Source organism: Chlorocebus sabaeus, chromosome 18, assembly GCF_047675955.1.
Source record: "Chlorocebus sabaeus isolate Y175 chromosome 18, mChlSab1.0.hap1, whole genome shotgun sequence".
NCBI lineage: Eukaryota > Metazoa > Chordata > Mammalia > Primates > Cercopithecidae > Chlorocebus > Chlorocebus sabaeus.
This window is the reverse complement of record NC_132921.1, coordinates 57,576,718-57,600,978: the sequence shown is the minus strand read 5'-3', so window position 1 is coordinate 57,600,978 and position 24,261 is coordinate 57,576,718. Positions and strand designations below refer to the sequence as shown.

The 24,261-nt window shown below is 37.5% G+C and overlaps 1 protein-coding gene across 3 annotated transcripts in view; it reads right to left on the bottom strand.

Annotated features, from left to right (window-relative positions):
- ZNF521 (zinc finger protein 521) overlaps positions 1-24,261 on the bottom strand; it is a 293,530-nt gene that overhangs the window by 230,305 nt on the left and 38,964 nt on the right. The window lies entirely within an intron of this gene.

Here is a 24,261-nt window from a genome sequence, read left to right as displayed (position 1 = left end):
CCCTAAGGAAAACTGGACTTCGGTTATGAATCATCCTTACCAGCAATCTTGTAAATCTTAAATAAAAGTCTTTAGGTCCTAAAAAGTATTGTGAATAAATATTATTTTCTTTTAAACCCCTGACAGAAAGTATTCTCCTCCCTCCCCAATCCCTTCACATTCAAGGTTAGAGAGCATGCCACCAGCCCTCGGTGATTATGCGAACAGAACTTGCCTTGTGCAAGAGGCATCAATGAGGAAGGCGAGCACGAAGCTGGCTCTGTTTTTATTGCACGCTTGCAGGGCTTCTCATATTGCTGAAACTACAATGAAGAGCTCGGGAAGCACATCATAAAACCAGCGCATTGGCTGTGATGGTATTAGTAATTTTTCTACAAAATGAAAATGTATATACTTTGTTATCAGATAAATCTTTATGTGCTTCCTCCATCTTTCCCTCATCAACACGTTCCCCACTTACCCCCAACTCTCTTATGTGTCCAAGATTTACTCGGTCTTTATGATGACTTCAGATAGATAGTCATTGTCTAATTAGGCTGTGAAAGAGTCTGAGTAAACAAAACATAAAGTCAAAATTGGGGGGAAAATTATTTTTTAATTTTAAAAATGTGGCTATCTAGACAATCAACTTCCGCAGACAATAAAAGTGTAGCTCTGTGTGTTATAAACTATTTATGACGTGTTCAAGAAAGTTTTTCACCCAGGCAGAAAATATCCTTTTAATAAGCCCTTTTTACTACAACATGCTATTATTGGTCCCTTCTTTATTGTTGTTTTCATATTTTCGGCATAAATACAGTGCAAAAAAAGACAAAAAGCAATGCTGCACACAACTGAAATGTTATACAATTTGCTACAATGATGAATAAAATTAAAACTGCCTGTCAAAGCAAAATGAAAAGCAATTTTGTTTGCAATTTTCATAGCAGCTATGGAGAAGCAGCCAAATTGATGAACTGCACGCAGTCTGCGGTTTATAAGCATCCACAGTAACTGAAGAAGGTGCTTTGATCAGTAATAGTATCAAGATGAACTGCAGCTTAAAAGTCAGAACCTTCTAAACTAGCTGTTGGCCTTCTTCTGAAAGACAAATTGTATTCTTTACTCCCCAAAATTGATCTAAGGGTTAATATCAGACTATCTAGGTGATTATAAACACCTTAGAAAGCTGGTGTTTTATTCCAAATTTAAATTTCATCAATCATTCCAAGCACTAACACCTGTGAAATACGCATTCTATGCTCTTATTCCTGGGCCCCTTGCTGGGAGCCCAGAGTACTGACTGCAAATGAGTAGACAGGGAGGTGCTGATACCACTGTTTGCTACCAAATTTTAACTAGGGAGCAATTTCTGCTTCTACTGAAGTAGAAGTTCAGTGGTTGATGCATAGTAGGCCATGTTCTTTTTTTTGTTTTTTTGAGATGGAGTCTCACTTTGTCGCCCAGACTGGAGTACAGTGGTGTGATCTTGGCTTACTGCAACCTCTGCCTCCCGGGTTAAAGTAATTCTCCTGCCTCAGCCTCCTGAGTAGCTAGGATTACAGGTGCTCACCACCACGCCTGGCTACTTTTTGTATGTTTAGTAGAGACCCACCCAGCCGCCCAAAGTGCTGGGATTTCAGGCGTAAGCCATCGCACCCAGCTGATAGTAAGCCACATTCTTGAATGAAAAGATGAACAAATGAATTAATGGATAGATGGATGGATAAATGAATTCATTTCCATCACTGTACTCCATTTTGTTTATGATACCCAAAATTTGATTTAGATGAAATATAAAGCTCTGTGGGGTGCCTGAGGAAAGGCCAGTAATGGAACTACTGTTACAGAGGACTGGCATTAGTCACATTACCAAAACTATTAATACACTTGCCAAATGACTGGGGCTCCAGTGCAGAATTCTACCAAGATACAATTGAATGATAAAAAATAGAGGTTCTTTCTTTTACATGTGGCCATAAATAATGCCCGAGTGAAATTCTTCTCATTGAAAATTGTCCACTGCTGACATCAATTTCTCTATTTTACCCTCCATCTAGTAAAAACATACAAAAGTGTAAACATTAAAGTGAACATTTCTACACTCAATTGGAAAAGATATCAATTAAATGCAACAAAATGAATAAATGTCCCATGTCAGCATTTTTGCTTAGGAAAGCCTTCCAAATCCTCCTGTGGAATGTCTGAATGTGGCCATCTTATTTGAGAATATCCCTTGATATTGTCACTCACAGGTAAAGGTAGTGGAATTAAACACAGCTACGTAAGAGTAAGTAATGAATTTGAGCTTCAGATACAGGATTACAATAATGTATACTTAATTCATAGCAAGCTACATTTCCTCCTAAGCAGTTAGCTGAATTGTGAGGCTCATCCTCCACCAGGAGAAATACAGGTCAGCTCTCTGGGTTTTGCATTCAAACACCCAAAGATCCCTGAGTCAATAAATGCCACAGATCCTGCAGACAATTCTACTCTCTGTAGACGTCTGCCACCCTTCTCACCAAGCCCTCAGCATACTATATTTGCAATTATTTTTACAACATAAGCCTCCACAAGTGGTATTCCTATTTTTCAATTGAGAAAACTGGAGAAAAATAGTAGAATTTTTGAATTTCCAGAATACAACAATCAACAACCTCTCTAGATGCAACTACGTTTGAAAAGTTGTCACGATTTAAGACATCCTTATTCCAGTCATTTGGAAGTTCCAATCATTGCACTGAGAAAAAAAAAATCATCTTTTTAACTTCTTTTGGTACAAGAAATGTTTTAGTACCTGAAGATATCTGGCTCATAATAGGCACTCAATGAATATTTATTGAAAGAAAAAAAAAAAGTAGGGGGGAAAAAAAACAGAAGAAAAAATGCTATCCAAAGTTATTTTGTTAAACTGCCACATATTATTTTTTTGCCCTGGAAAACACAGGGCAAGTCTTTGGTTTGAATGAAGTCAAATGAGTATGCCTACCAACACTTACACATGTCACCCGCCAGTTTCCCACTTTTTGCTGTATCCCATATCAAACTGTGATGCTGACATAGATGTCAGATACTTTATTCTGGTGAATCTCATAGATTTACGGTGAAAAAAAAGTCTAATTTCATTTCATCTTTGAGATTTGGGCCTCTCAGTCACCATCTGTACCACGTCACAGCACTTACATTTCAGATGAGTTGCCTTAATGTCAGGGCACAATAATGGCACATATTCACAAAAAGGGCACTTCCAACAAATTCTTCTCAACACCGGTATTTTTAAACCCTCCCCATGGTTTTTTTGTAACATCATGACTAACTGTGTTTTCCTTTGTGTCCCTGACATGACACAAAAGTAGCTTGTGCTCAAGTACAGAGAAGTGGATAGTAAGGTGGGAAATTACAGCGTGTATCATTAAGAAATACAAGATATAGTAGGCGGGATCAGATAGTGGAAAGCAAGATGTTATCAGGGAAACAGCCCCATTAGACATGACCATGTGGCTTCTGTTGTTGCTTCTGCCACTACCAGCAGTGAAATCTTGAACAAGCTACAACTTTACTGGACTGCAATTAATTCAAACATGAAAGTGGGAGATGAGGGGATTATTTACTAAAGGAGTGGCTTTCAAGCTGTTTTCATTTGTTTTTTAAACAAAACTTTAAGGGGAAGTCCAAGATAAATAAAACCACCCAATCTGAATCTGAGGTAGGACCCTCCGGGTCCAGCCCCCAGGGCCCCATCTCCATTCTGCTCTCCTCATACTGTAGGAAGCCCCGGAGATCTCCAAAGCACAGTTTGAAACCACTGTATATAATGATCTCCAAGGTCACTTCCGGGTCCACTGTCCAATAGTTTTCCCATATGTATTCTGCCTTTATTCCTAAGTCAATATTTTTATTTTCTCAGTTGACAGTAAATAAAGAAGAGGAGATAGCAGAATATAATACAACTGAAAAGTTCTGGACACCCTGTTGCTCAGTGATCATTTTAATCAATAATTAAAGAAAATTCATACATAGAATTCCACACAATTAAAGAAAAACCATAAGCTATCTTCCATCACATAGAGATTTTTAGTGAACACTCCTCTACCTTTTGCCCAGATGAGGGCTCCACAAAGGGTTGTTGCTGCATTAACAGATTTTCTTGCTTGCACATGTACACACACACACACACACACACACACACACACACACTCCTTAATTTCTTAGAGGTCTCTAAACAGACATTACCAAGAAATTTACACTAGAGAATCAATCAATCATTGCTCCAGGAGTACAATATTTAAAACTAGCTTTTCTGGATTCTACCTCAAGGTGATCTCACTATTGCAGCTCTTTAGAGATTTAACAACAAAATTATTATTTCCAAACTTTAATTGAGCTTCTTAAGATAGGTATTTATGATACTCTTCACAACACTTGGAGATTTTATGCTCTACTGTGGAATCGTTGGCTGCTTTGTTAGTGTTCATTTTTATATTTTAGGTATTTAAATAGTATTGTATGGCTTTATCTGGAAAATAAATCAATTTGGCAATTTATTTTTAGCAAATGGTGCTTCCACAATTTCTTGCATACAATACAACCTTCAAGCAAACCATCAAAGCCTCTATCAGAGGATATTTTATGATTGCTTCATAATTTAAATTAAAAATCCATTTTTAAGACACACTACTTTTTCAAAAAAGTAGTGCCTTGTGATTAGCAAATTAAAGATGATTTTTTTCTTACTTGCTTGCAAATAATTTCTTTAATCCAGAGCATCAGATGTGAACTCTAGTTAATGAATATTATCCTTGGCAAGCAGTAACCTACAATCTTAAAAGGTTCACTTTTATCATTGGTATTTTGAAGTTGCAACTTTGATCCATTACAATATAAAAAAGAAATGATTTTATTAACATTCTCTTTCATTACTGGATAATACTCTGCAATGCTGGTACTACTGGGGAACTATTAAAGGTTTCTCTTAAAGAGGAATTCACAGATGATTTTTAAATGATAAAAGCAATAAAAATTTCTTCATTTCTCTAGATAAGATGAGTATACTAATTTGTTTTCCTGCTGTTAATTTTCTGCTGATCCGCTGGTCAATTTGCTTCTAGGTATAATTCAAGACACTGCGTCAATCAATAAAGACGCATAAAGCATGGAAAAATAATTATGCTACAAATTAGTTATCAAATTTGATTCTAAAGGCCTAGGATCTCTTTTTCTGACTCAAGAAAAACAGGTTTTCATTTTTAAATTACTAGACACTAGTAGCAAACTCTGTCTTTCACCATGTGCAAATTACACTCGATTGTAACGAAAATGGACATAGCAAATCTGTCCACTTCTTGCATAATTGCCTTACATCTTAAGAAGTAGGTTTGGGCAGCCGGGCGCAGTGGCTCATGCCTGTAATCTCAGCACTTTGGGTGGCTGAGCGGGGCAGATCACGAGGTCAGGAGATCGAGACCATCCTGGCCAACATGGTGAAACTCCATCTCCATTCAAAATACAAAAATTATCTGGGCGTGGTAGCGCATGCCTGTAATCCCAGCTACTCAGGCGGCTGAGGCAGAAGAATCGCTTGAACCCAGGAAGCAGAGCTTGCAGTGAGCAGAGATCGTGCCATTGCACTCCAGCCTGGGTGAGAGAGCAAGACTCCGTCTCAAAAAAAAAAAAAAGAAAGAAAGAAAAAAGGAGCAGGTTTGGGCATGAATCTTTCTATACTGCTATCTCCAACATCCTTTATCTCTTTCACATAGCTTCTTTTAAAAAAATTGATGAGGCCGGGCGCGGTGGCTCACGCCTGTAATCCCAGCACTTTGGGAGGCCGAGGCGGGCGGATCACAAGGTCAGGAGATCGAGACCATGGTGAAACCCCGTCTCTACTAAAAATAGAAAAAATTAGCCGGGCGCAGTGGCGGGCGCCTGTAGTCCCAGCTACTCGGGAGGCTGAGGCAGGAGAATGGCGTGAACCCGGGAGGCGGAGCTTGCAGTGAGCCGAGATTGCGCCACTGCACTCCAGCCTGGGCGACAGAGCGAGACTCTGTCTCAAAAAAAAAAAAAAAAATTGATGAAATGTATCTACATAAAAATATAGAAAAGCAACAACTTGATATAATTAGAAACAACACAACACTCATATAACTACTATGCTAGTAAAGAAATAGAACACTGTCAGCACCTAAAACATCCCCCAAGTGCCCCTCCTCATCACTACCCATTCCTTCTACCCTAAAGGTAAGCACTAACCTGACATTTGTGATAGTGATTTTCCATTCTTTATTGTTATTGCACCTACGTATACAACCCTAGACAGTATAATTTAGTTTTGCCTAGTTTTGAAGTCCATGTGAGTGGTTCCATACTGTATGTACTATTTGTCATCTTGTTTCTTGGGTCAACTCGACATTTGCAGGGGTTATTTGTCTTCTTGAGGACAGTCATCATTCATTCATTTTCTCTGCTAATAATATGCCATTATGTTAGAAAGAATGCATTAAGACCTAGTATTTGCTAGCACAACAGAATGACTATAGTCAAAAATAATTTAATTGTACGTTTAAAAATAACTAAAAGGGTATAACCAGATTGTCTGTACACAAAAGATAAATGCTTAAGGTGACAGATACCCCATTTACCTTGATGTGATTATTATGCATTGCATGCGTGTATCAAAATATCTCATTTAACCCATACATATACACACCTACTATGTACCCACAAAAGTAAAAAAAAAAAAAAAGTAAACATTTTTAAATGATAAAATACATTAAAAGAAAATATTCTATTATGTGAATATGCACAATTTATTGTTTACTGGACATTTGGTTTTCAGTTTTGACTATCACAGACAATGCTGCTATGAATATGCATGTACATGCACCTGTCTCCCATACATACCTGTTTCTCTAGGGTTTGGAGATATGAAATCGCTGAGTCATAGAGTTTACATATACTTAAACTTACTGTATAATGCCAAACCATTTTCCCAAAGTGGTTCTATCCATTTAAACTCCCACCAGCAGTGTCTGTTACTCCACGTCGTGGCAACACTTAGAATTGTCACACTTTTTGCTAATTTGACAGATATGAAGCCCAAGAGATTTTACTTTCATCATACCCCCTGTTACCTTGGTTAAAAGCACTGCACAATCACAGACAACACAAAAATAGCTGAAGGTATGCCCTTCTATTCACTTCCTTATTCATCTTGTGTTTCAATGGCCCTAGTCAATGCTAGACCTTGTTACTTAGAGTCTATTTTATTTAATTCCCTTTTATTCCTCTAAATTTACAAAATAGACTATGTAAATCTATCATCCCTGATGAAAATATCCCACTTGATAGGAGCACTAGGCACGAGAAAGTAAAACTCCTCAACAAGAAGTTATTGTCATCTGCCACTACTCTCCTCTGTAAAAAAAAAATTTTTTAGTAACACTATAGCGCTTGAATCCTTCTATCTAGAGATACTTTTGCACATTTTGAGCATCAATTTCATATATGCAAGTAGTATATATACTATGTGCCTAGACTTGCTATGGATTTGGGATCTGAGATAGTTTCTTCGAAAATACTCAGTCACACTTATTCTAATAGAACCCCACTGCTGATAGTCCTGAGATTTTCACCTGTGGAAATAGGTGGGTGCATATGGAACAGGAATGAGAATCAGAGCATTTTCTCTGAACAAACACTGTTCTTTAGAGAGTGTTGTGGCCTTCTCAGGTCACAGTCTGGGATGTTTACATTGACGTACACATCTAACTTCCTTTCTGGGAGCCTCTGCAAATACCTTCTTTTCCTCAAGGTCAAGTTCAAGTCTTCCTTGACACGAAGTAGGCCGTCCTGGAAAATGGTGAACTCCACTAAGTTCTCATGTCTTGACTATACATTTTGGTGCTTATTTATATTCTCTAGGATGTATCTCACTATACTTCGCTGTGCTTAATCATAATCACTAGACAATATGCTCCTAAGAAATAGGAAACTTTCCTGTCTTGTTTAAGACTGTATCTTCAGTATAAGAAATAAATAGTGCCTAGTACATAGCTGGTACTCAGTAAATATGTATTGAATGAATGAATGAAAAAAGTCTTATGTTTTTCTGTATTTGTTAAGTGTGTATGTGTGGTCACCCCATAAATTGCAAAGCCTTATAAGTAGCAACCATTTCTTTATACATTCCCCCCCCCCCCCGCCACACACACACACACACACACACACACATACACACATATCCCTTTATATACATACACACACACACACATATATATACACTGAATTAAAATGGGCCATAAAACAAGAGCCACATTCTCTAAGGTAGGTAGTCTTTCAAAACATCTATAACACACCAGATATAAGTAAAGAAACTCATGAGAATGCTAAACAGAATAAGCACAAATACCTGGCATTTATATTTGGTAATCCAGTTTTGCTAACAGAGGTGTTCTAGTAAGTATGTGCTAATCAGCAGGTCTGTGACAGCTTGCACGAAATCAATTTACAACATTCAAGTTATAGCAAATCCATGAAAAATTCATATTAAATCCTTTCTTATTTATTTAGTCTCATGCAGATATTAAAATAAATCATTGCCGGGGTGCTCTGAAAATTTTTGACTGTAACAAGAGTTTATCACAAGAAAATATAGAAAATGAATGTGAATACTACTAAATGCAGCATGACTTAAGAAATTAACAATATCGTAATACTATGAAAGTTCGTATTACTAGCAGAGAAAATGAATGAATGACGGCTATCCTCAAGAAGACAAATATGTACTCTGTTATACTACGATCACAGAATAGACACGGACCATAGTTCCTTCAGGAAAAGTGCAAACAGAAAGAAATAAACAGTTTCTCTACCAGTTGTAAGATAAAAACTCTGTTTTTAAGACATTAATCTATTTAGTCTTTATTTCTGCTGTAAGAAGATTGAGATGAATTTCAAATATTTCCTTTTTTATTATAACAATCTTCATAAATCCTTAGAAATCCTAGTACAGAAATATTTCCCATTCTTAGACTTTTTGATTGAGTTATTAATAGATTAGTGCATTCACTAATTGAGACTCATTTCCTCATTCATCAAACATTTACTGGGGACTCTCTATGTACCAGGTCCTGGGCTACATACAACATATTCAATTATTCACCTGCATTAGATGAAAAGGTGCTGATGTTGGTTATATAGATTATTTTCATTATTCTGAAAAATTGCTTTTCTTAATTACTATTGAGTTACTATTGTCAGAGAGCACAGACTAGTCCTCAGTTTCATTTAAATCACAGAGAAAGAAATGTATATAACCACCCAAAGAAATACAAAATTTACAGAAGCCATTGAACTATACTTTCAATTTAATCTGTCAGTTCTTCTAAACAATGTCTTAGTCAAAGGTCTCTGCCAATTAATGAACCTTGGACCAAATCATACACTCAGAATATCTCTCAGATATATACTACCTGTATTTTAGCATGTGGACTGGGCCAGAGTAAATTTGAGGTTAAGACTTTAGGCTCCTTAGGGCATCTCTCTCTCTAGCTGCTATTGCCAAAGCAAATTTAAGGCTCAAATAAAGTGATGCAATTACACTATACATCCTTCCTTCTTCCTGCCTATTACAAAGAAAAGTGAAGCAGACCACCACTCTAACCCTAGGACTTTTGTTCCCCTTTAAGGATGTCTTCAATATCCAGTTTACCCACATTATATTTTAAAAATGGAACAGCGGGTCATGAAAGTGGCACACTATGTGATTTCCTTGATCATACACCAACCTAGGGATTACATCGGCCCTATGTACTTTCAGTAATAATAATCACAATAAAAGGCTAGTACTAGAATTAGTATGTTTAAAAAAAAAATCACTGGAGAAGGAAATACCATCTTATGCTGTGAAAATTGGAAGCAATTCACAGGTAGTAACTGTAACTAACAAACCTATAGCTTCACAGAGTGAAATTAAATCATTCTACAGCTGCACTTGATCAAGCAGGATCACATCACTCTTCTAAAGAGTGAGCGTGCCTCAAAACAATGCAGCACTGGCTCCCTGCCAAGCAGCCAGACCACAAACATGGATACACCTTGGACAGCGGACATCCTGGGCGCAGTAGCAGCAAAATTCTAGATCCTACCACTTCCCACGTGGAAATCCAGCAAAGAAAAACAATCTGGAGATCACATGATCCAGGTTTGTCATCCTCTGCATCTGCCCCCATGTATAAACATCTTGATGCAGAAGGAAACTGACTCATCCCTATCAGGAAAAGTCAGCTTTCCTTTGCTTAACATATACCAGGGCTTGGGCCACATGAGGTCTGGGTAGGAAACCATACAGAATACTAACATGTAACTTTACAAAACAAAAGCTAAACTGCTTCCAACATGTTCATGCTACAAAGTTCAATGCAGGAGGGCAGCGGCGAAAGACAGTGAGTAATGTAAATGCGAACAAGACAACTATCTAAGATAAAAATTCTCCATAGACTAAGATAAGTTAGGAAAAGTAACTGTAAAGAATTCTGAATACAAACAGAATCAGAAAATTCAAGATTATGGTAACTACACAGTACTCTCATTAAGAGACAAATACTTTAAATACCACTCAATGACTGTGCTGTATTCAAAAAACCCCTAACAGGTTTTTAAATATGTTGGGGAACAACACTGTAAGATCTTTCATAAAGTGATTGCCCAATACTGGTCAAGGTGAGAAACCACCACAGTTGACGAATGCTTCTTTTAAAATAAAGATTCCTGATGACATCTGAGAGTAGAATTAGGACATTAAGGACATACCACTCTATAAATGCGACCCATGCTACAAGGGAACAAAAGACTGCAGTTTAAGAAATTACATTGTATAAGTCCTTGCTTCCTATTTCTCACTTAAAAGCCTAAGACCAATTAAACTTACAAGGTAGACTTGGAAGAAATGATAATAAGAGAGACTCTGATTTCAGTGGCAGATTATGTTTCCCAAGATGACCACAACAATAACTGCCATCCCACGTGCTCCTTTGCAGTGTGACCTTCCTATTCTACCATCAAGAAGTGGAGTTTATTTTCCATCCTCTTGAATCTGACCTGGACTGGGAGCTTACTTTAACCAACAGAGAACGTAGAAGTATCACTGTTGTTTCTCAGGCTGGGCCTCAAGAGATTGCAACTTAGACCCTGAAATACTCCTTCTTGGAACCCAGACCCATGCTGTGAAAGCCAGAGTAGACATGTGGAGAGGACTGGTTAGAAAAGGGACAACCACAACCCCAGGGAAAGTCGAGTCTGAGCTCCCAGGTGCAGCCAGCACCAGTCATGTAAGACCACTGTGGACCTCCCAATCAACCTGGTGAAAAGCAGATCCACCAATCAATCCAAAGAATCTTGAAAAGCAATAAAAGTAATAAATTGTTATTGTTTTGTAGCTACTAACTTTCATTATCTAGCAATAAATAACTGTAACAATTCCTATAGTACTTTATTGTATCAATATGATAGGTAGACACATACACACTCAATGACAATATAATAGAAATGGTTGTTTTGAAAATACATGTTTTGATCCAATAGTGTATAAATAGTGTATAAACAACAGTCTCATGTTGGCATCTCTTTCCATCTCTTATTATTAAAAGCTCAATATTTTGGATGTATTAGAAAGATCACAGAGTGTCACCAAAGCAAACTTAAATTAAAAAGTCACTGCAAACTTTGCACATTATGATATTAGGTTGGTGCAAAAGTAACTGTGGTTTTTGCCATCACTCTTAATTGTGAAAACCGCAATTACTTTTGCACTAACCTAATAGAAACAGTAAAGTTCTTCAAAAACACTTAGAAATATTTAACTTTAATTTCAGCAAAGATAGAAAAAAGTCACACGCTTATATTGAAAACCCTTTCTGGTCCTCCCTTCTTCTCTTTGATTCTTCAGTCAAATACTTTCCCACCCTCAAAGATGTATACATATTAATAATTTGCAAACATCAAACAATGGTGAGAAACAATGTTTCTCCTGAGCATTGCAAGCACAAAGGTAGATGATCATTGCCTATGACTTACATTTTAATTCTGTAACAATACAACAGCCATAGGAGAAAGTCTGTCTATAAACTTGCTTCTATTTTGAAAGCACCCATAACTTTTGCAATTAGCAAATATGAGTCCCTGACAGCTGGAACTTACTTCTTCTTCCATCATATGTATACCCAGTTTTATGGTGTTTCTGGAATATATACTGGGGACACATTAGAGATATATCTAAATCTGGAATGGGGTCTCACACAGGAGTAGAGAAATCTAAAAATATCCAGTAGAGCGGGAAAACTGACATGGACTCAGACCATGCAGATAATATCTGGTATAACAACTAAAGACAGGAAGCCTCTGAGAAGGAGCCTCCTGCCCTCTGTACCCTTCCACTCAAAAGGCAGAGAAGTGCCTGCAATTGCAGAGACTTGATCACAGTGCATGCCTGTATCAAAACATCTCATGTGTTCCACAAATATACACACCTATTATGTACTCACAAAAACTACAAGTTTTTAAAAAAAGAGACTTGGCAGTGGCTAATCACTTTACCTCTTTGAATAACACTCCCTACACACAGTTGACTTCCAAAAACAGCAACAATTGTTCTGAGAGCCTCGAAGCCTGCTTTCATGCCAAAATGGTGACCTGATGCTGTCCTCATGACCTGTCCATCAGAGGAAAACGATGTAGCTCTCACACTGCTGGCAGAAGCCCCTAATAGGTGAAAGTCTTCCTTCTTAGAAATTACCAGGCTTTTTCTCTTAGCATGTTCCCAAAGAATGGGGTAGCAGCCAGGGATTGGAGAAGTACTCAAAGAGATGGAGTGGGGGTTAAGGAGGGAATGTTTGCAGAGTCCATTCACTTACAGATAAGTATCTGGTGCAACTTCTGGAACAAACAAGTCTATACCTGAAGACAAGGGTACCAACCCCCTAATAAGCAATTATTTCCATCCAGAATATGCTTTTGGGTAATGGCTTGTGGTGTCATTCATTATTCATTTCACCTTGATGAAACAATTGTAGCAAACCAACACTGGACTTGGAGTCAGAAGGTCAATGTCTAAATCATAACAGAGCCAGTAAATCACTAAGTGACAATGAGTCTCAATTTTCCTTTCTATAAAAGTTCCCTTTTACAGAAAGGACCAGACGAACTTGAAGGCTCTCTCCATTCTTCAGCATTCCATTCCAACCTTCTGTTCTTCAGAATCCAATTGAAAAGCTCTCGCTTCTATAAGCTTTTTCATTTGTATGGCTTACCTAGTATGTTTTTTCCCCGATACCCATTTGTTTGTAGATGCTGGGAAAGGCTGTGGAGAAGGAGGTGAGAGAAAGGGGTGTGTGGCAGCATTCTGAGGCATACAACACACACACCAGTAAAGAAGCAGGCAGGTCACACAACAGTCCTTACCCGAGCACACCACCTCCGTGGTCCCATGGCTCAAGCTAGCCGTGGTAGGCTAGCACCTAGGTGACGTATCACATCCCAAAAGCATGTGTGCGACAAGCCTTGCATTAATTCGCCTCCATTTCTGAGGACACACATAGAATGGACCATATTTTGTGATCCTTTCATGGAAAGTGGAGTTCCCGGGGTTAAATAAGACAGTGTTGAGGTCAGCTGGGTACACAGAAGTTTCATGTGCTATGTCATGGTTGGGCAAACATTCTCTGGAGTTATATATCCATAAGATGCCTGATTTGGCTATATTAAACACTTCTGCTATAATAAAGATGTTTCCTTATTTTTCTCTCTAGGAGTAATGACACATTCAAAACAAAGAATGAAGGTGGATAAAGTACAGAGTTTTAGACTGCAGTTCTGCCCCGGATTCAAAACAGTTTCTCCATGGGAAAATTTGATGTGCTATATGCTAAATAATTTAAGCATGTAAGTTATCAACCAGAGAAAAAGGTCTGCCCATATTGGGAATTTAAAAGCTCTTATGTTTTAGCAAGGATTCTAAATAATACATGACATTGGAAGAAAAAAATCACAAGCAATACAAAATATTACACAATGTAAAATATAAATATTCAAATAAACTAATTGTGTGAGACACAATCAGTTGCACACCTCAAAATACGGGACTTATGGGAAGGTTGTTTAAAGGGAATAACTCAGGCAGCAGGACCTGTTAGCCCTTCTACCTTCTCCTTTTCCCAACCTCCAACAGGACATGCTGACATGAACTCTGGCACCCATTGTAGCCTATTTGACAATGGCAGTCATGTACTAGGAAGCAGAGGACCAAGAAAAAGGTCTTGGTGCCTAGAGAACAACTGAGTTCCCAAACCAGCTCTGGACTGCTTATCTCTAGAATTCTGTGAAAAAAAAAAAAAAAGAAACTTCTTTTTTTTTTCTTTTTTCTTTCTTTTTTTTTTTTTTTTGTGATGGAGTCTCACTCTGTCACCCAGGCTGGAGCATGCTGGCACAATCTCGGCTCACTGCAACCTCCACGTCCCAGGTACAAGCGATTCTCCTGCCTCAGCCTCCTGAGTAGCTGGGACTACAGGCACCTGCCACCATGCCCGGTTAATTTTTGTAGTTTTAGTAGAGATGGGGTTTCACTATGCTGGCCAGGCTGGTCTCGAACTCCTGACCTCGTGATCCACCCGCCTCAGCCTCCCAAAGTGCTGGGATTACAGGCGTGAGTCACTGCGCCTGGCCTGAAACAAACTTCTTTCTAATTCAAGCTGTTGTTATTTTGGGGTTTCCTATTATATACAATTATTTAGCTTGTGAATTTACCCAAATGCTACTTTCAGCCTTGACATCTAAGCCCATAGATCAAATCTACTTTTGGGGGCCCAAGCTCACACTTGGTATAAATGGATTTTTAACTGTACAGGGAAAAACAGATATCTGAGATAGTCAATTATTCAGCACGAAGATATTTGGTTAACTAAAAACACAATCTGAGAGTAAACTCAATTTGTTTTCGCCATGTCAATACAGAAATAGGTTGTTCAGGAAATTCACTGAAGTTTTTGATTTCTCAATCTTCTCATTTTATAATGAAGATAATATTGACCTACCTCATGAGCAAAGACAGAGGATTAACTAATTAACAATTGTCAATCACCACAAAAATATAAATTTTAAGAAGTAATAAGACTTTTCATTAAACTATTAATGGTTGTGCTAGTAATTTCTTTCTTCACTGGAGAAAATTTACATTTGATAAGCACCAAAAGGCTCATAGCATAGTAAGAATTAAACTTAAATGAAAATTACATCTGAAGACACTTCATGACATTTTAACAAAAGCATTAAGGCAAAAGATGCTACTATCAAGTACAGTCTCTTGGAGACAGGCTCAACATATTTCTGTTGAATTAAGAGGCTGGATGTGGTAGTTCATACATTCTTGTATTCTGCATATTCTGAAACTACCACAACCTAACTCACTTCTCAACAGTTGTTCATAAACTCTGCCCTACTTGATCCTCTTCAAGCTGCTCATCGGACAACCTAATGTGAAACAGATTTTTATTATTTCCAGGTTACTAACTGACTTTACATTCGTTTGTGTGTGTGTGTGTGTGCGTGCAAACCTACAGCACTTTTTACACACACAATGCCCCCAGAGAACTCTTCAATATTCTGAGTGTGCAGATGCTGTGACAGAATTCTACTGCTTATGAAATTATTTTCTGAGGCAATATCAGAATTTGAATTTGGGATCTTTTTACCCATCTGCAATTTTCTACCCTGAACGCCTGCCTTTCCCTACCATCTCCCACCTTCCTTTTAATTTCCTAAGGATTACTCTGGGCAGAGCTCACCTTCAGCCTCTTCCATAAGACCTCTCCTATCAGCTCCTGTGAACACTTGCCACTCCCTTCTTTGAAGAGTCACAGAATTTACCACTCATATTAGCAATTCTGGCATATAATGATATACTGCCATATGCAACATATATTTTCAGGTACACCTGTCATTGTCAAATGCTGTACATGTGTTTACGCTTGCCTCAAGTGCACAGTAAGATTGTAGGCAACAGGTTTCATGACTCACATTTCTTTTGTGCCCTCATAATGCTCAGCAAAAGATGTGAATATAGCAAAACACACTAACACATATACTATAAGTATGTTTCTTTAATATGTTTGGTGCACTGCAAAAACAGGCAGCTGTCTTTGTGGTCATTTGTCGCACAAATGCACTTCTTTAGGCACTATTTTCCTAGAAAGCAAAAGTACAAATCTCCCATATTTAAATGAACTCACTGAGACCAGATGATTTCCAAACTATTGATCACCTGAACATCTATTATAGCTAGATGAATTCCATGATGTTTACGCTTGCCTACTAAAAATGAGGTGTAAATATTTTTCATCGTACTAAACTAAGATTAATATATTTTCTAAATTTTGTGCTAATTTATAAAACTAGAGAAATCTTTTAAAACCATTCTAAAAGTTGCAGAGATAATTCTGTGTTACTAAATAAATAAGCTACAAGTATGAAATGTTTTAGTGATATCCATTGCATGACTATCTTCTTATACATGCCAGGCTAAAAACTGATGACAGGGTCTTAATTTTTAATATTTTGTATAGAACTAACTTAGAATAAAATGTTAATTTTATTCGCTGGGTTTGGGAAACTGGGTCTCTCTTCTTTATTCCTAAAACATTCTTTATTTAAAGAATGTTAAACATCAAGACCTTCCTAAAACGATAATGAATGCAATTAAACTAATTTTCATTTCCTCCATTTGGCCAGTTACCCTTAGCAGCAATAACACATTAATTCTTTCTGAATTTTAGAAGGGAAGAATTTTAGGATGGAATGGCAAATAATAACTCATACTAATTCTTTCGAAATATCTCAGGATTCTGGAAGACATTCAAATCTGGAATCTGATTCATGTGAGTTACTCTTTTTTTTTTTTTTTCTTTTTGAGATGGAGTCTCGCTCTGTTGCCCGGGCTGGAGTGCAGTGGTGCAATCTCCGCCTCCCGGGTTCCTGACATTCTCCTGCCTCAGTCTCCCAAGTAGCTGGGACTAGAGGCGCCCGCCACCATGCCCAGCTAATTTTTTGTATTTTTAGTAGAGACAGAGTTTCATCGTGGTAGCCAGGATGGTCTCGATCTACTGACTTCGTGATCCGCCCACCTCGGCCTCCCAAAGTGCTGGGATTACAGGAGTGAGCCACCGCGCCCGGCCCATGTGAGTTCCTCTTAAAGGAAACACTATCTTCTTTAACAATACCAACAATACTAACACTAACAATATATAATGTTTATCACATCCCTTCCCTGTGTGCCATGCACCTTGCCATGATGATACATCTACCAGCTCACTTATTTGTCACAACCATAAAAGGCAGGCAATGTTATCACCTTTACAGGTAAGGAAACTTTCAATTAAACATTTAAGTAATCTGTCTAAGGACAACCAGCTTTGGGAGAACTGAGATTTGCAATTTAGTCAGCCATTTGCCAGACCCCACCCCTCTATCCATTACACTGACATTTCTACCAGTCCCATTAACCACACAACACTTTTTATTCATTTTAACATTTTGAAGTTTTGTTAATTCATTTCTCCTTTAGAAGATTGGTAAGAATTAATTACTACTGAATGATTACATTGATTTTTTTAAGCTAATGGAATTTTTAATGAAAATAATACGAAGGGAGATGATGGGAAACTGCAAGTCTGAAAATCAGATGTAAAAGCACCCTGTTAAGATTCACGAGATGGCCACAGATTCTAAGTGATGAACAGTAAAATTAAATCTATCTGTTAATTTCTTTTTTTTGGGGGGGGGGGAAAGGTGGGCATAACCAATAATTCCTTAGTAATAAGATCTCCCATGGAGATGGACCCTAGTATATTTTTTCAAAAAGGAAAGAAAACCCTACATGCTCTAATCCTGTGAGACTAAAGCACCCTTCTTAGCTTGTATTTCCTGGATTTCAATAAGGTATCAAACCTTGTATGTCAAAATGCCTCATACTGAAAGACAAGAACACTAGCCAGCCTTAATGCTTTATACATTCTGCTTTTACAGACAAGATTTGTAGGGTGTCATTTCCACTTGCTGTAACAATCCCAGCTACAAGAGGCCTTATAAGTAGTAATCAATCTGAGAAGAAGAGATCTTTGTTTATTAAAAAGAAAAAGAAAGAAAAAAAAGCTGAATCAGAAACAGTGTTAGAAAAGTTGGAGTAAGGCTGGAGAGAAACTTAGACAACTCATAAAGTGAAAACTAAACCACAATTCTAGGAAAAAAAAAAAAAAAAGGATGTAAGTGGCCTGATGTCTACCTTTGGGTTCTGGCCTAAGTACACAACTGGTGCTTTAAACAATTCCACCCAGAAAAGTATCTCAGATTTAACATAAGCAAAAAGGGAACCCACCATTCTAACTTCCAATCTTGCTTCTTTATTTTTCCTAGTATCCAGTGATGGCCACCCAATACAGCTGAGGAATTCAGAGACAAAACTAACCAATTGCTACATCTGGATGATTTTAACTCTGAGATATTTATTGAATTTGGCCACCCTCTCCACCCTATGACCACTGCATTGGTTTTGATCCCATCTTCTCTTACTAGTGCAACTGCAAGAGCTTCCTATCTCAAATCCTTTCCCAACAATGTTCCTCCTCCAATCTAACTCTGCAAAATATAATCTAATCTGAATGTGTTCACTACCTTGCATAAAATCTTTGATGGTTACCCATTGCCTAAAACAGTAATTACTGAACATTCTTAAACCTCTAAACTCAAAACTCAAATGAATTCTGACTTGAATGTTCATCCTGGGCTGCTCTGGTTGCAGGGAATGGAGAATCTCGCTAACTCAACTCCCTACCTCCACCCCTACCTGGCTGATATCTGTGAAGTTCCTCAGAGCAGTCTGAAAAATGCAGGCCAGAGAATCAAATTTAAGCTCTTAGCATGGCCTCCCCATTTCCAGACCTTGCCTTCCTTTCCTGGTTCATTGCAGTAATTGGCTCCAACATGGCTTCCAATGATCCCTACCTCCTGGTATTCACGCCTTTGTATAATTCTCTCTCATACACCAGAGGTGATCTGTGCAACCAGTAGAATATGGCAGAAGTAATGTTATGCCACTTCCAGGACGAGGTCATAAAAGACACTGCAGCTCCCATCTTGATGTATCTGTCTCTGCCTGCTGTCTGTCTGTCTGTCTCTCTCAAAGTACTCATTCTGAGAAAAGCCAATCACCATGTCAAGAGCTACCCTACAGAAAGGCCCTTGCGGTGAAGCCTCCTGACAGGTCTTCAGGCAGAAGCCACGCAATTACACTAAGAAGTGGATACCCCAGGGTGGGTGCAGTGGCTCATGCCTGTAATCCCATCACTTTGGGAGGCCAAGGTGGGTGGATCACCTGAGGTCAGGAGTTCGAGACTAGCCTGGCCAACATGGCAAAACCCCATTTCTACTAAAAATATAAAAATTATCTGGGCATGATGGTGCATGCCTGTAATCCCAGCTGTTCAGGAGGCTGGGGAAGCAGAATAACATGAACCTGGGAGGCAGAGGTTGCAGTGAGCCGAGATCACACCACTGCACTCTAGCCTGGGCAACAGAGCAAGACTCCATTTCAAAAAAAAAAAAAAAAAGAGTGGATACTCCAGCCCCATCGAGGCCACCAGGTAACTGTAGCCCTGATTGACACCTTGATGGCAACCTCATAAGAAACTCTGGATCAGGATCTCTGGGAAAAGCTGCTGCCAAACTCCTGACCTACAGAAACTTTGAGAAAATACATAGCTGTTGTTTTTATACAAAATAACTAATACATTCTTATTCTCTCATTAATTCTCCATCTTACACATTTTCTATGGCTTAAAATTGCCCAGCAGATTCTATGCTGCTTCACAACTCTTTCCTATTCTTTCTCTTCTGTCGACCTGAAGCACCTCTTTCCCTTTCTTGGCCTGGCTAACTCTCGCTCATCACTAAAGACATCATGTGCTCCAGGAAACCACTCCAATGTGCCAAGTTGGCCTTAATGACACCCTCCACACCCCCTCCAAAATTATTTTTTTTCTCAGAATATCCTGGAACCTGTATTCCCAGGATTTACTGGACAAAGAGTAGGATCTTAACAGATGTTTATTGAACTGAATTGTTGATAAATGCACAGTGGTATTGGGAAAACACACTACTGGGAGGTGCTATTCATTTCACTACTTGTGGATGGTCTTCTTAGTGTAGCAAGAAATGGTGCCATACACTTCACATTTCATTAAGCCAAACTGCAATATCTACTCCATATAATAATATTTATATTATTAAGCACTTGTCAGTTGTAGTCTGGTGTTCATAAGAAGAAAGCTATCACTATATAGCTGTCAGGCACCAACTTAAGTTCCATCTGTGAGTGACCATTAGCAAAAGTTAAAGCAAAGCATGGTTCTTTGCTCTTTTGCTAGGCACTGGGACTAATGAATTGCAAAGGGCAGGCAGACTGCTTGCAGAAGGAAGTTGGCGGTAATGGAAGGAGGCAGAAATTAACTGGGGGAAGGGGATGCTGTGTTCATCTAATCTGCTTCATAACCATCACTTCAAGCCAAGTGACAAAATAGTATCAACAACGCCAAGAGAAGCTCCGCTTGGGTTTCTGCAGGCCACAGAAGGGGATGGTAAGAAATGATTGAGGTTAGAAGATGGTATTCTTTCTCCCAACAGGGAGACACTTTGCTGGAAAAACAAAAGAAATGAACACATCAATGGACTAAGGCTTGTGCCCAAAACCTATGGCCTTGGAAAAGGAAGAAAAGCAAAAAAAGAGGAGTAGAAAAGTATAGAAAACTATTCAGAACAAGAGGAACAAAGAAGCAACTCAAATATGAGGTCCACATAAAATTGTAAATCTTTCCCTTTAAATGCATAATATATATAATATTGAATATAAATATTAAATCAGATCTTACAGCCACAAGACATGGCTTTTTAATAACCAGCATAAAACACTGGTGAAAAGCAAATACTTTGCATAGAAAATAAAATTAGGTATAAGAAATAGTAAGTATATAATAGATTTGACAGATTTCTTTTTAAAAAGATTATAAAAGCATGCTCAAGAGTCTGTCAACCTGATAATTTAATTATGAGGGGGAACAGTTTTATAAAATAGAAAAAGTTAAGTTTAAAGGCAATCTGAGTAATAAAAATATACACTTTAAATAATTCATAAATTAAATGGAAAAACGTTTTGTTGGTACAAGCAAAAAAATATATCTTAGTGTTTGAATGTATAATAGTGTTTTTCTAAAACAATATTTCTTTCAAATTTTTTTAACAATGACAATCTTTTCTATAAGTCTATTTTGCAAGAATGATAGAGATAGTTAAATTGATGGCTGCTCTTACTTTTATTTTCTGCTTTTATAACCAGCTCCTAGTTCACCAGAGATCTGAATCTCTACCTTCTATTCTAGTATCTCCTACAGCAGAAAACCAAGAGGTCTGAGGTCATCAAAATGGGCACAACTCCAAGAAAGCCACACAAGATGGATGAGTCTTCATTACATAGATAAACTGACATTAAAATCAACATTTCTCAAGACTAATTGGAATTTTTACTTGAAAAGCAGTTCAGTGTACATGCCTACTATACGCATACTAATATTAACTATGCATTTAAAGGCTGAAGTTAATGAAGCTCATGGCCCCAGACATCCTGTCTACGTTTTTTTTTAGTCACCAGGGGGAGCTAATTCTGCTCCGTGAGTAGGTAGAGTCTAAGAGTCAGATTTAAAACAAAACAAAACAAAACAAAAGGGGGCGGAGATTAAATTGATGTGGTATTAAATATATTTCATGCATGATATAGTGTCCATAAGGCAAATATATTATACATACAAAGAAAAGAGAATAGGTATATATCCTTTCTTGTATGATATAGTGTCCATAAGGCAAATATATTATACATACAAAGAAAACAAAAGAGAATAGGTATATATCCTTTCTTGTTAAGTTAGAAAACAAGAATGAGAGCCATCAATTAATAGAATATTGCCATGTTTAATAGAAGACCTACATACACCCAATCTCTTATGATTGTCTTTGGTCCTATTGGGTTCTTACCCTTCAGATTTTGAACATTTGCCCATTTGCTGCATTGACCCTGTTATTTTCTTGGTTTGAAGCACTATGATTCTACATTCTAACAGCTAATCTTTTGCTCAAAAATAACCCATATAATTACATTATAATTATATTGAAATGAATGTTTCCTTACCCTTTTGCTTCAAATATTTTCTTCTGTTCCAAATATATATATTTTTAGCACTTTTAATGTGTGTTCAAAGAGTTCTGCCCAATAATCTACTTAAATTCATTCTACAATTCACCCAGGAGACACAATCCCTTTAAACTTTGAGAAGCTCCAGTTGGAACAAAGATGGGGAAAGGGTTCAGAGTTTGTGGAATAATCACCTCTAATCGATCAATTTCCCCTGAAGGTAAAACCGAAAGAAAGGAGGAGTGAAGAGTTCCCGTCCAATTCCTTGAAGTTTAAAGGAACTAAGCCCTGAGGCACAGTGTAGAATGATTCCTGCCTTCCCCTCCCAAGACCTATTAAGAGGTCATAGATCTCTGTGACATTGCTACCATTCCCCAAAGACAAGATCCCCAGACAGAGCACAAAGAGAAGGGTGTGGAAATAGTCTACTTTTAACAGCTTTTTGAGTAACCCACTCCTTATAAAAGGAAACAGATAAAGGTCACGAGCATCTTAAGTAGAGAACATGAAAAACAACATGAGTCGAGCAAAAAGGTAAAAAAAAAAAAAAAAAATTCAACATCTTTTTATCATGTTTTATTATGTTGAATTTCACATTTGAAAACAGGTTAAATGTGGCAGAGCCCTTATGTGCATACAACTGTATCCAAATAGCTAAACATTGGTGCTTACGAGATAGACCAAATGACTGCAGAGGGCCTAAGAAATAGTGGGTCTCTTTTAATTCCTCTTCCCCACAAAAGAGACCACACTGTCTCCACATCCCAAATACAGCCCTTCATTTATAATTTTTATACTTCTCCACAGGGACAAACTGACAGCTTTAATTACCATCAATGACCATCAAGGACATGGGAGAAATTCTTGAAGATATTCTCCCATGGCTTGTGTTCTTGACATTTTATTTACAATTTTTGGCAAATGAATCCTGAAACCACACAGTTAGATCATTATATATTCATTATTAATTATACAACTAAGGCAAAACAATTTATATAAAATGGCTGTGGTTCTGCAGACATCCAAAGGTAACATTTTCTTATATACAGACAAATAATGCTAATTTTCTTCTTGAATTCCATTCATTTCAAAAGAGTAATTTTTAAAAACTCAAATTAGTCAAGAAACAGGTGATTTATGAATACTGTTACAACTAATATAAGATATTCTCCACTAAGGTTTTACTTGTAACAATTAAAAGTGAATACACCCATTTATTTTCAATTTCTAGGAGATTACACCCTTCAAGAACTTTTCATTCATAATCAGTAGCTTTCTTATGAATCACAAGTTATCCAAGCAGGCTAAAAGTAAAAATACCTAATAAAATATGGACATCAAAATTACAGAGAAATATTTCTTACATTACCCTTTCAAAATCCAAACTTAATTTTAGTAAGTTAATTAATGTAATAGATCATCACTTATACTGGGAAAACATATTCATCAGTACAGGCAATCCTTTCATAAATCCCAATTACAATATTCACAAGCATTCAAAGAGCTTTCAGAAAATAACAGATCTAAAAATAATTATTTCATATCTATGTTTTGGTAGCAAATTTTACAAATTTTACAAATTTACAAATTTTACAATTTTACAAATCAAAAAGAGAATGGCAGACCAGGTCCTAATATTCAAAAAATTCTGCTGCAGCAAAATTGATGTGAAAATAACAAAGCTTCTATACTAGGTAATGATTGAACTGACCCTACCTCCAAAACTGGAAGAGGAAGAGTACTCAGCCTACAGTTCAGAAGTCGGAACCAACTATGGATGATCACTTTGTCTTTGGTAACTGCACGGAAGAACTCGGTCGGAGCCCTAACAGTTGAACAAAGTGACACACTCAGCCCCACCACTTTCTCTAAAACTGAGAGGAGCAAAGATTTGGTGAGCTTTTTTTTTAACCTCATGAAATAAGTGATAGTCAAGAACAACGGTCTCTAAAGTACAGGGTACATTATCCTGCAGGAGAGAGGATACTCTGAATAGTTAGAAA